A 15565-nucleotide genomic window follows, 5' to 3' on the forward strand; every position below is an offset into this window, starting at 1 on the left:
TCCTGCGCTTGCGTTCCTTAACTCACCAGTGCGCGTAGCTTACTTGCGGCGGAGCGGTCAAATCCTTTCCGATCGCCCAGCAAGTTGTGGGTATCTACCCAAACACTGATCACAGATTGCTTAACTTTGGAGATACTATCTCCTTTTCTTTTTCTACCTCTTTTCCCACACCTGTGGGGTCGCAGGTGCGAACTGTATCGCACATGTGGATTTGGCCCTGTTTTACGATCGGATGCCCTTACTGACACCGACACTATGAGGAGGGATGTAATCACTATTGCGTGTTTTTGTGATGGTTGGTAGTGTGGGGTGTTGTCTGAATATTAAGGGGAATGTGTTGGGACAAACAAAAATGCCCAGTCCCCGGGCCAGAGGAATTAATAGGAGGCGATTACAATCCCTGGCCCGGTCGGGAATTGAACCCGAGACGCTCTGAACCGAAGGCCTTGATACTGACCATTCAGCCAATGAGTCGGAAAACTTCATAGATACCATATTAAATCCAATGCTTGCACAGAGCTATTTTTCAGTTTGCGCTATTAATTATGAGACACTCTGTATAATAGCAAAGGCGGCCGAGGATAGAGCTAACCACACCATCCCACTTTATCTTCGACTCCTCCAAGGGCCTTCATAACATTTATAAAGAAGGCTTTGTTTTGTTCATTAACTAGGCAGGCCACACTTAGAATTTGTTACTTCGGAATCTCTGTAACTTAGTCAAAGACCAGGCAAAGCAGGAGGTCTGCTTGGGGCGAGGGTTGAGTCGCGTGGGGGCGGGAGATGGATGCTGGCATTAGACCACCCACTACAGAGTACAGGTGCACAGAGCAACAGAACAACCGGATAATTAATTAACCATTCAAATATCGAGCAATGTGTGCTCTTTCAAAACGGGGACAGACAGTAGCAATTCTTATCCTGACTGATGTTCTGTAACCGAGATAGTGTTACCAGTTGTGAAGCAGAAAGATATAAAATTCTGACTTGATAAGGATGAAGATATCCAGAAAACAAGAACATAGATATAAATTCTTCATGCTTGGCACCATTAGGTTCACTTGCTGGAAGATCAATATTCAATTACTGGTTCAATTATTCATCGCAATATTGATGATTTTGGAATAAAATTACGACGTTCATAGTTCTTTAAATTGGTGATAGAATTTATTATAAGGGACGGCAGGAAAAAAGTTATCTTCCTTTCTCGATTTTCCTACTATCACCGCAATGTTAGGTGGTTAGTTTGGAATATGATGCTCTTAAATTATTGCCATGTCACAAGTCTCTAAGCTCCCTTTATCGATCGGTGATGAACAGCCCACCTAAAGACTCAAGGAACACGGTGTTACATCGACAGAGCTCGTCAGATTTTTGAATGATAGAAGAAAATTCATTTCAACATTCATTGTTGTACGATACCACAATGTAAGTGTTCGATATTTACCCGACAACCGAGACATAGGTCGCCCAGCAGAGTTTCGGTTTGTCTGCCATCTGGTACAGGAAAACGGAACGTCATGACTGATACGTCTAAGTGGCATCAAACCAAAATGCCTGTGCACGGTAGCTTCATCATTATGGACTCCGTGGTGGACAGAGGTGAATGAAGGCGCGGGCATGAATGGGTCGATATAAGACAACCAGAAGATTAATTCATAACTTTAAAATTAGAGCTATGTTACTTTCTTCGCTACCCATTGGTTTCTTTTCAGATGTTAAATTTTAACAAAACAATTCGCTAAGCGAAACACAAGATTTCAGATACAACAATGAGATATAGAAGTAATATAATAAATGACAGGAGCACCTTATCTAGGAGACACACTCCAAACATTACGCCATTCCAGGTTCTCAAAGGCAGCATTCAACCTTTACTTTAACACCTTTACACTAATAGAGAGAGCATCCATGCTCTATAAAATTTACACTTGAAAACCTATTTCCAGAAATGTCCAGAAGAGATTAACAGGGGTATCGAGTACCCATTCCACCAGGCTTTTCCGAAAAATACAGGTTAAAGTTACTGGCCCAAAAATCAAAATGTTGAGGAGGCGGACACTTGTGGTCCTTGAAAATTGAGATGAAAAGCTTAAAACCCTATTTGGGCTCATGGCCGGAAGTTACAGAGGCTAAGCCTATACTACTGAGATGACTAGATGGGTAACACATTTAAGTTACAAAGATTACAAACTGAAAAAGGTTACAAAACCATAGTCACCTCAAAATCAAGTTGATAGGGAACACGAGAGGGTAGCACACTCTCTATTCCCTAATTTCGGTGAAGTTCCTTCGGCTTGTTTGAAATTCACATTTAAAGTTTGAAATTTACATTTTAGAAAATTAAAGTTACATTATTAAGGATTGGAAACCTTCCCCTTGAGCTAGCTTTCAAAGACGTCTTCTTCTTCTTCTTTTCCTACCACTTTTCCAACACTTGTGAGGTCACGGGTGCGGCCTGCGTCGCACATGTGAATTTGGTCCTTTTACAGCCGAATGCCCTTCCTGACACCAACCCTATATGGAGGGAAGTAATCACTATTGCGTGTTTATGTGGCGGTTGGTAGTGTAGTGTGTTGTGTGAATATGAAGGGAGAGTGTTGGGTGACGGACACAAACACCCAGTCTCCGAGCTAGAAGAATTAATCAGAAGCGATTAAAATCCCCGATCCGACCAGAAATCGAACCCAGGGCCCCCAGAACCGAAGGTCAGTACGCTGACCATTCAGGCAACGAGTCGGAGCTAGCTTTCAAAGACTATCACGTAGTTAAGCCAGGACTGTCATTACCTTGAGCTGGTGGACTTCTCGAGGATGGACGAGGCACCGCCGCCTCCTTTATAAACACACACTCTCTAGACTGGAACGATCAATAAGACAACCTGGTCCGAAAATGTGCCAGCTCTTATACCCGAGGGGAATGTTCCAGAAAACTCTGGGCTAAGGCCCGACACACCCCCAAATGTTATTGGGTAATTAAAGAAATACCAGACACTGTTGATTGGATGAAAAATAAATGTACAAGATTTTCTATTGGCCAACATTTTTTAAGTTGGCGGGAAGAGATGGAAGTGTTGTAAACTTCAAGACACCAAAAACAAAGAATAATCAATTCTTTTTAGGAAACCTTAGACTACAAAATTACTTTCCTATTTTAATAGTCAATCTCGCACCAGGGGGCATAACATAAGTTTATAGTAGAGACATCTGTAGAGAAATGTCCAAACTTCTTGTATTAGTTGTTGCGAGTTTCAGATTTAAATGTACAGGGCGGGTGTACCTTCCGGTACAAGTAGTAGTAGTAGTAGTAGTAGTAGTTTTTTGTTATGGCAGGGGAAAATCTTTTAAAGACACCACTCTGTGTGGGAGTTGGATTTCCACCAACTAAAAACCCCTGCCCTCTTCAGTCAGACCATTCTGGAACTGCTTGTCGGCATGACATCAGAATGGAGTGATGTATGTTATTAAGTTCTTCCTTTCTCTTCTTTCTCCTTCATCCCCATAATGCTTGTCGCCATTGCCTTTACTATGCTCCAGGCAAACGGGCTCTCTAACATAATCTGAACCAGATTCCCTGGCGTGAGTTGTCGGCCAAGTTGTTGGCAGGCTTTTCTTCGTTCTTCTTCCCATCGAACACAGTAGAAAAAAGTGTGTTCTACTGTATCCCTTTCAGAACAGTACCGACAACCATCTCCCTGCGTCTTTCCCATCTTCATGGCGTATACGCCGAATCTTCCATGTCCTGTCAGGATCTGCGACAGATAGTAATCTACCTGCCGATGTCTACATTTAAGCCAGTCTCCTATGTCGCGTATTAGCTTTTTTGTCCATTGGCCAACATCGGTTGTGCCATCCCATCGGTCTTGCCAGTCTAGTAAGAGTTGGTTCCTCGAGGCTTTCTTTTCTTCAGCAGATATAGTTGCACTCCTTTCATGCCAAAGTTTTCTCTCTACAACGAGGAGGTCAATGGGAATACTGGCAGCTACAACTTGTAAAGCTGCTGTCGAAACGGTTCGATATGCACAGGTAACTCTGAGCAGCATTTTCCTATGTACTCTTTCCATAGCTCTTCGGTGAATCTTCCTCCTGAGTGCATTGTGCCAGATAGGTGCAGCATAAAGTATAATGGAATATACTGCAGAGCACATAATCCGTCTCTTAACTGTTCTTGGTCCCCCGATGTTAGGCATAAGTCTGGCTAATGCCGATGCCTTCTTCTCTGCCTTTTGGGTTACTGCCTTCACATGTGCACCAAATGTGCAATTCCTGTCAATAAGAACCCCAAGGTATAGTACAGACTTTCCTGGGATAATCACTGTATCATTTAATAAGAAACGGACATTTTTCCAATTCCTGGAACCTTTCAAAATTACAGCCTCAGTCTTATGTGGAGCCAATCTCAACTTATTATTTACCATCCAAAGGTTAACTCGTCTCAGTGATTCATTTACTCGGAAGGTCAGTTCTTCTACATTCTCTGCTATTACCACTATTGCAAGGTCATCTGCATAACTAATAGATGTTGTCCCTTTTGTCAGCTGCAGGCGTAAGACACCATCATATAGAATGTTCCACAAGGTGGGTCCTAGGACAGATCCCTGTGGAACGCCAGCACTCATTTCAAGATCTTCTAAATCATGAAATCGTATTCTTCGTCCTTTGAAGTACTTAACGATTATTTCTTGTAGATACTGAGAAATGTTCTTCCTACGAAGTTCTCTCAAAATAATGCTCCAAGAAGCAGTGTTAAAAGCATTTTTGACATCTAGCGTTATCAAGGCAGCCCATTTCTCACTGCTTTCTGCCTGTATTTGAATCACCCTCTCAATAGCTTGGGTTGTGGTTCTACCCTTTCTAAATCCAAACTGGTTCGAAGAAAGTCCTCCCTGTTGTTCAAGTTCTTTCTCCAGTCTAGTTTTAATCAATCCTTCGTAAAGTTTGCTTAAGGTGTTTAATAAGCAAAGTGGCTTTTATGCTGATGGATCTAATGATAGTTTCCCTGCCTTCAATAACAGCACAAGCTTGGCTACTTTCCACTCATCGGGGAATTCACGCTTTTTTAATAAATCATTGAACACTGATAAGATCCAACCAGGTGCCACCTCAACTGCATACTTGATGGCTTCTGGTGGGATTCCATCTACACCTGGTGCCTTACCAGTCTTCATATTGCGTGCTACCTCTTGTAACTCAACCACAGTGAACGGTTCTGCAACACAAAAATCTGATTCCGTTTCAAGTCTGTCATTAGTACAAGGAAACAACTCCATTGCTATGGCTTTCCTTCTATCAGCTGGGAGCTGAACTGGTACCCTATTGATTATTCGACCGGTCACTATCTTATATCCCGCTCCCCAGATATCACTGTCTAGATCTTCGCATAGCTTTTGCCAGAGATTTCTCTTAGAATCCTTTATTAGCTTCATTAGTTGTCTCTTTGATGCCTTATAGTCAGCTTCTAATTGTATTAAGTTGACCTGGCTGGTTTTTTTCCTAGATCTTGTAAGAATTCGTCTCTTGCGATTGCAGTCTTTCCTTTGCATGTCTATTTCATTGTTCCACCAGTAAGGGACTCGTGTTTTATATTTTGTTGATCCCCTCAATCGGCTGGTCCTTCAAGCATCTTTAAGAACAGCAGTTACATCTTTTAGAGTATGTTGCACTGTATCTACAGTTTGTGACATCCACTCGATTGCAATTTTAAAAGTTTCCCAATTATAGTTCCACACCGTTTTCGTTAAATCATTAAGCTTCTTCGAACCCTTAACTTGAAAGTAAATAAAACGATGGTCGCTGAGAGATTCATCTTCCATAACTTCCCAGTCAACAATGAATGATGCTATACCCTGCGTTGAGCAGGTGACGTCTATGAAAGACTCTGAGTTCCCTCTGGAAAAAGTTGGTAAGATTCCAGTATTATGAACCACCAAGTCTAGGGTCGCTATCCATTCTGCCCAATATTCTCCCCTACGATCTGCAGTTGGTGCTCCCCACAGAGGCGACTTGACATTTAGGTCTGCGAGAATGATAGATTCAATACCTGACGCCATGCAGTCCTGAACTATTGCATCTACTTCAGCTTTGAAAATATCAAAAGGGATGTTAGGAGAGATATAACAACAATAAATCTGATATTGCTGAAAATGAATACACAAATATCCTTCTTCTGCCCTTATGCTTAGCACCTCCAACTTATCAATTAAAAAATATGCAGCTACATCACATCTTTTGTCCGTGAACCAATCACCTTCGGCTACTCGCCTTCTGTTTGGCTCGCTAACAAGCACTAAGTCTACTTTCTTTTCCAAGGCTGTCGCATACATGTCATGACTGTCGGATTTACTCATGGGATTCGCCTGCAGTATGTCCATTATTGGTCGTTTAAATTCAACTTCCTTGCCTCTAATATTAGCTTCCTGTAAGTAGGGCATTTCATTTGATCTGAGCGGTGGCCCTCCACTTGGCACATGGTGCAAAACGAAATGTTCCCACAATCCTTCGCCAAATGGCCTTCTTGTCCACAATTTAGACAGCTCCGTGACCGGTCATCCTTAACGTCGCAGTGTGGTGCTTTATGTCCAAATCCAAGACATTTAAAACACCTTGCAACTGTAACTCTTTCCTTCACCATACAGGTTGCCCATCCCACATTTATTTTCTTTTCCTTTAACAGTATTTTCGATGGTTCCGTTGGCAATATTACGGTAGCATTCAGATTTCCGAACCTCCCCGGTCTTACGGACGTTATATTGATCTGAGATTCTTCGACAGCAGCTTCTAAGGAGAGTGCTGCTCTGAGATAGTTTTCATTTAAATCCGGATCCATACCGTACACTATAATTGTTGTCTCCTTCCTTTTTGTTGAAACCTCTATTTCCTTGACGTTTTTAGTTATCTCACGTTGTAATACGTCAGCCTTTCCTTTGCCTTCTACAGTAAGTATAAGGCCATCCTTTGCTTTTTTCCTTATTCGTTTTATTTTACCGCCAATTTTTTCTATGTTTACTCCTTCCTTTACTGTTTTAAGCAATTCGGCGTACGTTTTGCCCGCAGCTTTGCACGTAACTGTTTCCTGAGTATTATCATTTAAGGATTTCTTTTTCGATGTTAATCCCACAGAAACAGCCTGTTTTACCTGCGTTTTACCCGATTCCAAGCACCCTATTTCAATATCACTCTTACGAAACATGCATTCCAAGATTTTCCTTATATAATTCCAGTCAAGGGTATCCGGGATAGTTATCAGCACCTTCTTCCTTGCATGAGTCTCAATTATCTCTCTCCAGTGGGCGAGACAAGAATACAGGCTCTGCAGGTCATTTACTCCATCCTGATTAAATGAATATGGTATTACATATACATATCGCAGCTTCTCCCGCGCTCCTCCTCGACTCGTGTAGGTTTGCGTAACAGTGCGCAGGAATTCCGTCTTACCTTCCTCCAGATTAGAGTTCAGCAGGTCAGAGATTTCTGTATGCATATTCTTCATGCTTCTCATAATTCCATCCTCCTCTGTAAGATGTTTGGGATTTACAACCATTGATATATCCAAATCAGTCAATTTCCCTATATTTCCGGAGATGACGTGCGTGTTACTGTAAACACAGTCAGGCCATTCCTTATCCAATAGCTTCGCAAACTCGTCAAAGCACGTAGCTTCCAAGAGGGTCTGCTCTATATCTAGCACTCTGTCACTGAATTGCGCCTGTGTCCCAACATCACGGGTTATTTTCTTACTGGAGGTAGTGCCCTGTTCCAAATCACTCCTAGCCTTTGGATCTTCATTCACATCAAATTGTTCCCATTCCCACGAACGACTACGGATTACTTCTGCCATTTGTCCTATTTCTTTAATACCTTTCTTTATCTCCGCTTTGGTATTGGGAGTCATCTTTACTAATGCTAATAAGTCTTCACTATGCTTGACTAACTTATCAATTTCTAGTCGCATCTCTTCTAATCCTACTCTTTGGCTTATAGTCTTCGTACTCTGTAGTTCCATGGTTACGTCCAGCTCCTCATCCGACATAGTATCTCTTTGGTTTTCTACGTTTGTTTCAACCTCTTTGGATTTGACATTTCTATTCTCAGTACCTCTACTCTCTTTTCTCTTTGAAAACATAACCTTAAATCATTTAAAGCAATATAAATGGCCTATTTACCTTGTCAGAAAAGGGATGCCTCTTTAGCTCATCAAAGAGAGATAACACCGCGTTCTGAAGGGCAGCACTTCCACTTATAATCGCAATATATTTTATCCATACACGGCCTTTAAAACACCACTTAATTAAGCAAATACGCGGAGCACTAAATAACACCAGCCATTCAATAGCAGCACGCATTCAGTAGTAGTAGTAGTAGTAGTAGTAGTAGTAGTAGTAGTAGTAGTAGTTTTTTGTTATGGCAGGGGAAAATCTTTTAAAGACACCACTCTGTGTGGGAGTTGGATTTCCACCAACTAAAAACCCCTGCCCTCTTCACTCAGACCATTCTGGAACTGCTTGTCGGCATGACATCAGAATGGAGTGATGTATGTTATTAAGTTCTTCCTTTCTATTCTTTCTCCTTCATCCCCATAATGCTTGTCGCCATTGCCTTTACTGTGTTCCAGGCAAACGGGCTCTCTAACATAATCTGAACCAGATTCCCTGGCGTGAGTTGTCGGCCAAGTTGTTGGCAGGCTTTTCTTCGTTCTTCTTCCCATCGAACACAGTAGAAAAAGGTGTGTTCTACTGTATCCCTTTCAGAACAGTACCAACAACCATCTCTCTGCGTCTTTCCCATCTTCATAGCGTATACGCCGAATCTTCCATGTCCTGTCAGGATCTGCGACAGATAGTAATCTACCTGCCGATGTCTACATTTAAGCCAGTCTCCTATGTTGGGTATTAGCTTTTTTGTCCATTGGCCAACATCGGTTGTGCCATCCCATCGGTCTTGCCAGTCTAGTAAGAGTTGGTTCCTCGAGGCTTTCTTTTCCTCAGCAGATATAGTTGCACCCCTTTCATGCCAAAGTTTTCTCTCTACAACGAGGAGGTCAATGGGAATACTGGCAGCTACAACTTGTAAAGCTGCTGTCGAAACAGTAGTAGTGGTAATGGTAGTAGTAGTAGTAGTAGTAGTAGTAGTACTAGTAGTACTAGTAGTAGTAGTAGTAGTATTTCTCCGTTAGGGTCTTCTAGGGACCACGTGACAATTTCAATGCTTCATCCTTTGTTGTTCCTTCTTCCTCCTCCATATGTTCACTATGCCTCCTTTTCCTTTTTGAGCCTGTTTTTCCCCTCGCGATCTTGGAATCCTTCCATTTTAACAGTGTCTTTCTAAAAATCTATCTTTGTTGCTTCTTCTTCCGTTATGTTGCTTCTTTCCTAATCTTTTTTGACTTCATAAATCCAGGTTGTTGTTGACTTCTTGTTCCGAATATATTTGAAGATGTGTTTGGTTAACCTGTTGTTATACATTCTGTCCAAAACATATCAATTGCCTCTTCCGCATTGTATTTCAAATGTTTTCTATGTTCCGGTGTATTTCATTACTACTTCTTGATTTCCAGAATTCTGTAGTTTTTAGCGGGCCGAGTATTTTCCGTATAATTTCTTTTTCCAGTACTTCTATTTTTTCATCTTATAATTGACTCGCGTGTAGGCATTCTGGTTTGACTACTGTGTGGTAGTGTTGTATTTTGAGGTTTTTCGATAAACACATTTTGTTGTAGATATTGTAGTTCTGTCTTTGTTAGCTTGCTTATTTACCCTGGCGGTTCAATAATTTCACCTAGTATTTAAATTTGTCTACCTGATCGACATTTCCATATTTCGTGATGAACGGTTCACTGTTGAACCCTGATCTACAACTCTTACTTTCGGTATTGTGTCGGTCAGTGTTTGCTTGATCAATTTCCTCGTTCTCTTGTCAACTTGGAATTCCTCTGCAATTTGATTATTATTATTATTACTAGTATAATTAGTATTATTATTTAGGATTAGAAGTGAAATCCATTTTTAAATTGAGCTTTTTAACCTACTGAATTTTTCAGAAATCGAACACCATGATGTAAGAGAAGTGGTATGGTAGGCATTTGAATCACTGATCCTTCTACAAAAAAACAACATACCATGTTTCATTTTGTAAACTTCGTCGCATTTATTTTCCTTTTTATATAAAATTATGTCTGTAAGCTGAGTCAATGTGGTGTTGTCTGGAGTATACATTTATGATTGAAGTTAAAGCAGGCAGGAAATGGTTTTCATCTAAATATTAGGTGAAAGTCAGTATTCTGATGTAGGTTACTCACAGGCCACTTTTAGGATGACAAAGCCGGTATTTCTCATACTTCCCTCCTCAATTTCGTTCTGTGATCCAGAGTGCTGTCCATTCAAGTTTCTCTAATCTGTCAAGCATTCTTGCCAGATTTGGGAAACGATCAACCGCCGAAAGGAAAACTATTAATTTCCAGAACACACAAATAGATCCATATATTTAATTAGGTAGGACGGGTTAGAGTTTGCTACGATTGGTCCGTCAAATTACGTACCTTGTAGTCATTCGTCTAGTTTAAGCGAGGAAAGCACCCAGGGCCACCAGACACAAAGCTATCATCCTCACACCTACCAAGGAAGCTGGCTGAATGGTTTGCCTCTGAACTGAATTTGGGTGGTGGTGGGTTCGGACTCACCGTCAGTAGTCCAAATAATGTTTTTTCGTCGCAGTTCATGCAGACTTGAACCTTTACTTGAATGAGCTGCATTGCAGGGCACATTTTTGGTCTCTTTTAATGCGGATGAAAGCTAAACAGGTTTTAAAATCACATAATAATACGGATATGTGGTAGTAGAATGAGGAGAAGAAGAAGAAGGAGGTGGTAACCTCTGAAGCACATCTCTCGATTTCGGAGGACTGTGATTGGAGCCGTCTCCTCATCCCATTGGTTCTCATAAAGCTGAGCGCACCTCATTCCATACCTCGTAGCAAGGTTTAGATTGTCACGGTAGGGAGTCAACATAACCTGAGACATCCGGTTATAGGAAGCTACATACGGCCAGATATTGGAATATGCAAAGGCAATGAAACCACATATTAAGTATACAGAGCCATTTCTCATCAAAAGTAATTTCTACTCATTATTCGATTGTTCTTCCATTCTCTCCGCCGAGTGTTCCTCGAGGAACAAAAATAAGAATTTACTCGTTAAAATTAGCAGAAGCAACTTCTTTCATTCTCCAGGCCAGCAAGTCCTTCCCTCTACCTTCATCAATTATCCAAGACAAGGAAGGAGAGTTATAATAACTTTAAATATACCCGCATCCAGCCAAGAAATTACGAACTCCCGTGAGAAATACTAATTGCAGATCTACGCACCACAAAATATACACAAAGTTCAGGAAACAGAAAGATAAATATAGTTTGGTTCCCTTTCAAGGTCCATTTAGATTTTAAACTCTGATCGTGAAATGAACACATCAATTTTGTTGGAACGTTTTTCACTCCTCCTTCGTGGTTGGATCACACCCTTTAATTAGGGCACCCCAGGGGTGGTAGCTGGGACCAGACAACCCTCCTGTTATAGTCAGTACAAACGTATGGCCAAAGGGACGTACTTCAAATAAATGAAAGGTAAAAAAATTATTGAATTGGACATTTAGAAAAGATTACGTCCGGCTTCTTCGCTGAATATTGAGCATTTGGTTCATAGAGACGGCGGTTAGATTTCTGGCCGGGCCAGGGATTTTAACAATGTCTCTAGCTCAGGGAATGGAAGTTCACATCTAAAATTTCAACATATCACACTACTAACTACCACAGAATATCGCAATAGTGAAAATATATCTCCACATCAGGAAAGGCATCTGGCCGATGCTAGATAACTAAAAAAAGGTCAGAGGAGAAGAATAATTTCGAAAACGGCACATGTCCATATTCCAAAACCACAATTTCTTTCAAAAGCATTCATTTATATAGTGTAAATTATATGTAGACGCATTCATCCAAATTAGAAAGACACTTCATTGATATCTACATCCAGAGATCAGAATGTGGAAAATTTTAAATTCCTTTCAAGGACACGCATACCACACTCTGAGTTTTTCTTTACTATTGGTTTTACGGTGTACTAACACATCGAGGGTTTTTCGGCGACGCAAGGGTGGCAAAGAGCTAGGATTGTGAAGGTATCGGCCGTGACCTTAATTAGCATTTGCCTACTTTGAAAGTGGGAAACCACGGAAAACCATCTTGAGAGCTGCCGACAGGGGAGATCGAACGCACTATCTCCCGAATACAAGCTCAGCTCACAGCTATGCGATCCTAACCGCACGGCCTACTCGCTAGGTGCACTTGGAGATCTAACTGTGTCTAAGTGTATATAACGAGCTTGTCGGCTGCGACAGATAAATCACTTTAATGGATAACTTGGAGGACTACAATGGAATCCTTCCAACTAATTTTAAGAATACTTCCAACTGATTTTAAGATCAATAGAATAAAGAAACCGGTCCAATATATTGCCAACATATCGGTTTCTGCCATGACACTGTAGGCAACTGACCAACTTTATTTTTCTTTTACGATTGGCTTCACGACGCACCGCTGGTAGATACGTCTTATGGCGACGGAAGTATGGCAAGGGCATATGAGTGGGAAGGACGCGGCCGTGGCCTTATTTAAGCACAGTCCCAGCATTGGGGCAGTGAGGTTCGAACCTACTATCTCCCGAATGCAAGCGGCTAGATACTTGACCATAACCGCAGGGCCAACTCACTCGGTAACCGACCAACTACCAAGAAAAAAGCAGTGTCAGAAGAAGCATTATATTCCTCTCAAAGATAAGCCATTTTAAGTTCTGTCTACTTCATCTTAATGTACAGTATATATATAGTGTCTATAATATAGGCCTATTTTATATAAATACGTTCACCGTCCAGGGTTGATTTTCCCCAGGCTCTGAGAGGGATCCCACCTCTACCGCCTCGCCTGGTAAATGAGATATTTGATAGGGATACAACTGGGAAGGAGGACAAGTACCTAGCCCAGGTGGCCTCACCTGCTATGCTCAATAGGGACATTGTGGGGGATGAGAAGATTGGAAAGGATAGGCAGGGAAGAGTGAAGGAAGCGCTCGTCGCCTTTAGTTAGGTACCATCCAGGTATTTTCCTGCAGAAGAGGCGGGACACCACGGAACCAATTTGAGGATGGGTGAGGTGGGAATCGAACCCCTTTACTCAGTTGACCTCCCGAGGCTGGGTAGAAATTTCGTGGCAGAGCCGGAAATCGAATCCAGGCCTCCGAGGGTGGCAGCTAATCACTAACACTACACCATAGAGGCGGACATTTTATATTATAATGGTTTAATATTAGATAACACATTTCCTACAGTGACAACACAAGATGTAGTGAAAAACTTTTATCAAAACAATATTGTTTGGAATGTTTAAATAATGATTTGTGTTCGAAATGCCAGAGGATTATTAAAAAGAGAAGTTGTGATGATAAATATTTATTTAATATACGATTTTAAAGGATATAGTGATTACAATTGTGTTTAATTTGTAAGAAAATTCATTATACCATTTTCCTGAGAACAGGAATATATACTTTTCCCTTCACACATGGAATTTGAAATGAGTGTTATATGACTGGAATATCTTTTACTTGTTCCAAACAACACGACAATGGAAATTTGATTCTTCCACTACCGTGCGAGGGGCCTAGTGGTTTGGGGACGTAGCTGTCAGCTTGCATTCGGGACAGAGTGGGTTCGAATCCCACTGCCGGCACCCTTGTAGGTGATTTTTCGTGGTTTCCCATTTTCTCACCAGGCAAATGCTCGGGATGTACCTCATTTAAGGCCAGAGCTGCTTCCTTCCCACTCCGAACCCCTTTCTGCTATACTATCGTTGCTATAAGAACTGTCTGTGTCGGCGCGATGTAAAGCAAATTCAAAAAAAATATATATATATAGGCTATATGTTTTTTTCTCATTCACTAGTTGTGCCGTTTTTCGCTCTCAGGTAAACTTAAATAGGCGATGTCCCATTCTTTAGGTAGTATTTATTTTCAGTAATTTTACGGAACGTCTTCGATCAATGTGAGTGTGAACCAGCTGAGAATGACCCAATAGACGTCGAAACATGTAATAATACAAAATGCGTTTCCATTACGTATCCGTAATGTAACGTGTTCTTCCTAATGTTTCACTGAAAGCTGGATGAAGTAAATTCTTCTTTTAGAAGCAAATACAGACACCCGGTCTCTCATCATAGGAACCAACCAGATGCTGATAGTTTTCCCATCCCGATTAAGAACTGAACTCGGGTCCCTCTGAACTGAAGGCATTTAGCCAAAGAATGAGACAGAAGCCTCTTTGGTGTAGTGGTTAGCTGCCACCTTCGGGGGCCCAGGTTCGATTCCCGGCTCTGCCACGAAAGTTGGAAAGTGGTACGAGGGTTGGAAGGGGATCCACTCAGTTTCGCGATTTCATCTGAGTAGAGGAGGGGTTCAGTTCCCACCTCATCCATCCTCGAAGTGGTTTTCCGTGGTTTCCTGCTTCTCCTGCAAGCAAATGCCCGGATGGTACGTAAATTAACACCACGAACGCTTCACTCCCTCTTCCTTGTCTATTGCTTCCAATCTTCCCATCCCGCACAATGCCCTTGTTCAGCATTACAGGTGAGGCAGTCTGGACGAGGTACTGGTCCTCCTTACCAGTTGTATCCCCCGACTTAATGTCTCATGCTCCCGTACACTGACCTTGAGGCGGTAGATCCGAGTCCGAGAGAAAAACCAACCCTGGCGGATAAACAGATTAAGAAAGGTAGAAAAGAAAGAATGGGACAAGATCAAATATATATTGGTACTCAGAAACATAATACTGTATTCAATTACGCAAACTCAAACTGAAATGTTTGTGATACCGATCGAATGTTAATGTCTTCTGTCTTGGGCAATTCTCTTTCACAATGGTTTGCCTCAAAATATCGCATCTCGTCTTCTTCTTCTTCTTCTTCTTCTTCTTCCATCTCTCGAGTATCACTGCATTATGTTTCTATCGACAATTACATTCCATGAAGTATTAAGTGCAAGAATTCCAAGTGTTTGCTTTCTTATATTTTCAGGCTGAAAGTGTTTTATACTTATTTGAGTATCAAATACTTATGTATCATTGTAAACTTGTATCCTTCTGCCTACGTAAGAGTAATAAAAGTATCGTGAACATAAATACTCAGTTCCAGTCCAGACGTGCCGACACTCTTGCCATTTAAATATTTTAATGAAAATTTATATTCATTAGCGGCAATGTGGATGCAGTGGGATACTATCGAGTTATATACCACTCGAGAAAAAATAAATACTAAGGGAGTCGGGAAGAAGGCTCGGCGCCAAGAGGCGCCACGGTGAAACCCGACAACGGGGGGATGTAACAGGAGAGGTGATGTATACCTCCTAACAGACGCCCTCGAAAAGAAGGGCTTGAAAATATAGTATTACAGAATACAGAAATTCCCGAACAGTACATCGAAGAATTCCACGGAGATGTTACTTTTGTTTGTCCAACCCTTGTTATATTTCT

This window comes from Anabrus simplex, chromosome 6 (genome assembly GCF_040414725.1).
Source record: "Anabrus simplex isolate iqAnaSimp1 chromosome 6, ASM4041472v1, whole genome shotgun sequence".
Lineage (NCBI taxonomy): Eukaryota > Metazoa > Arthropoda > Insecta > Orthoptera > Tettigoniidae > Anabrus > Anabrus simplex.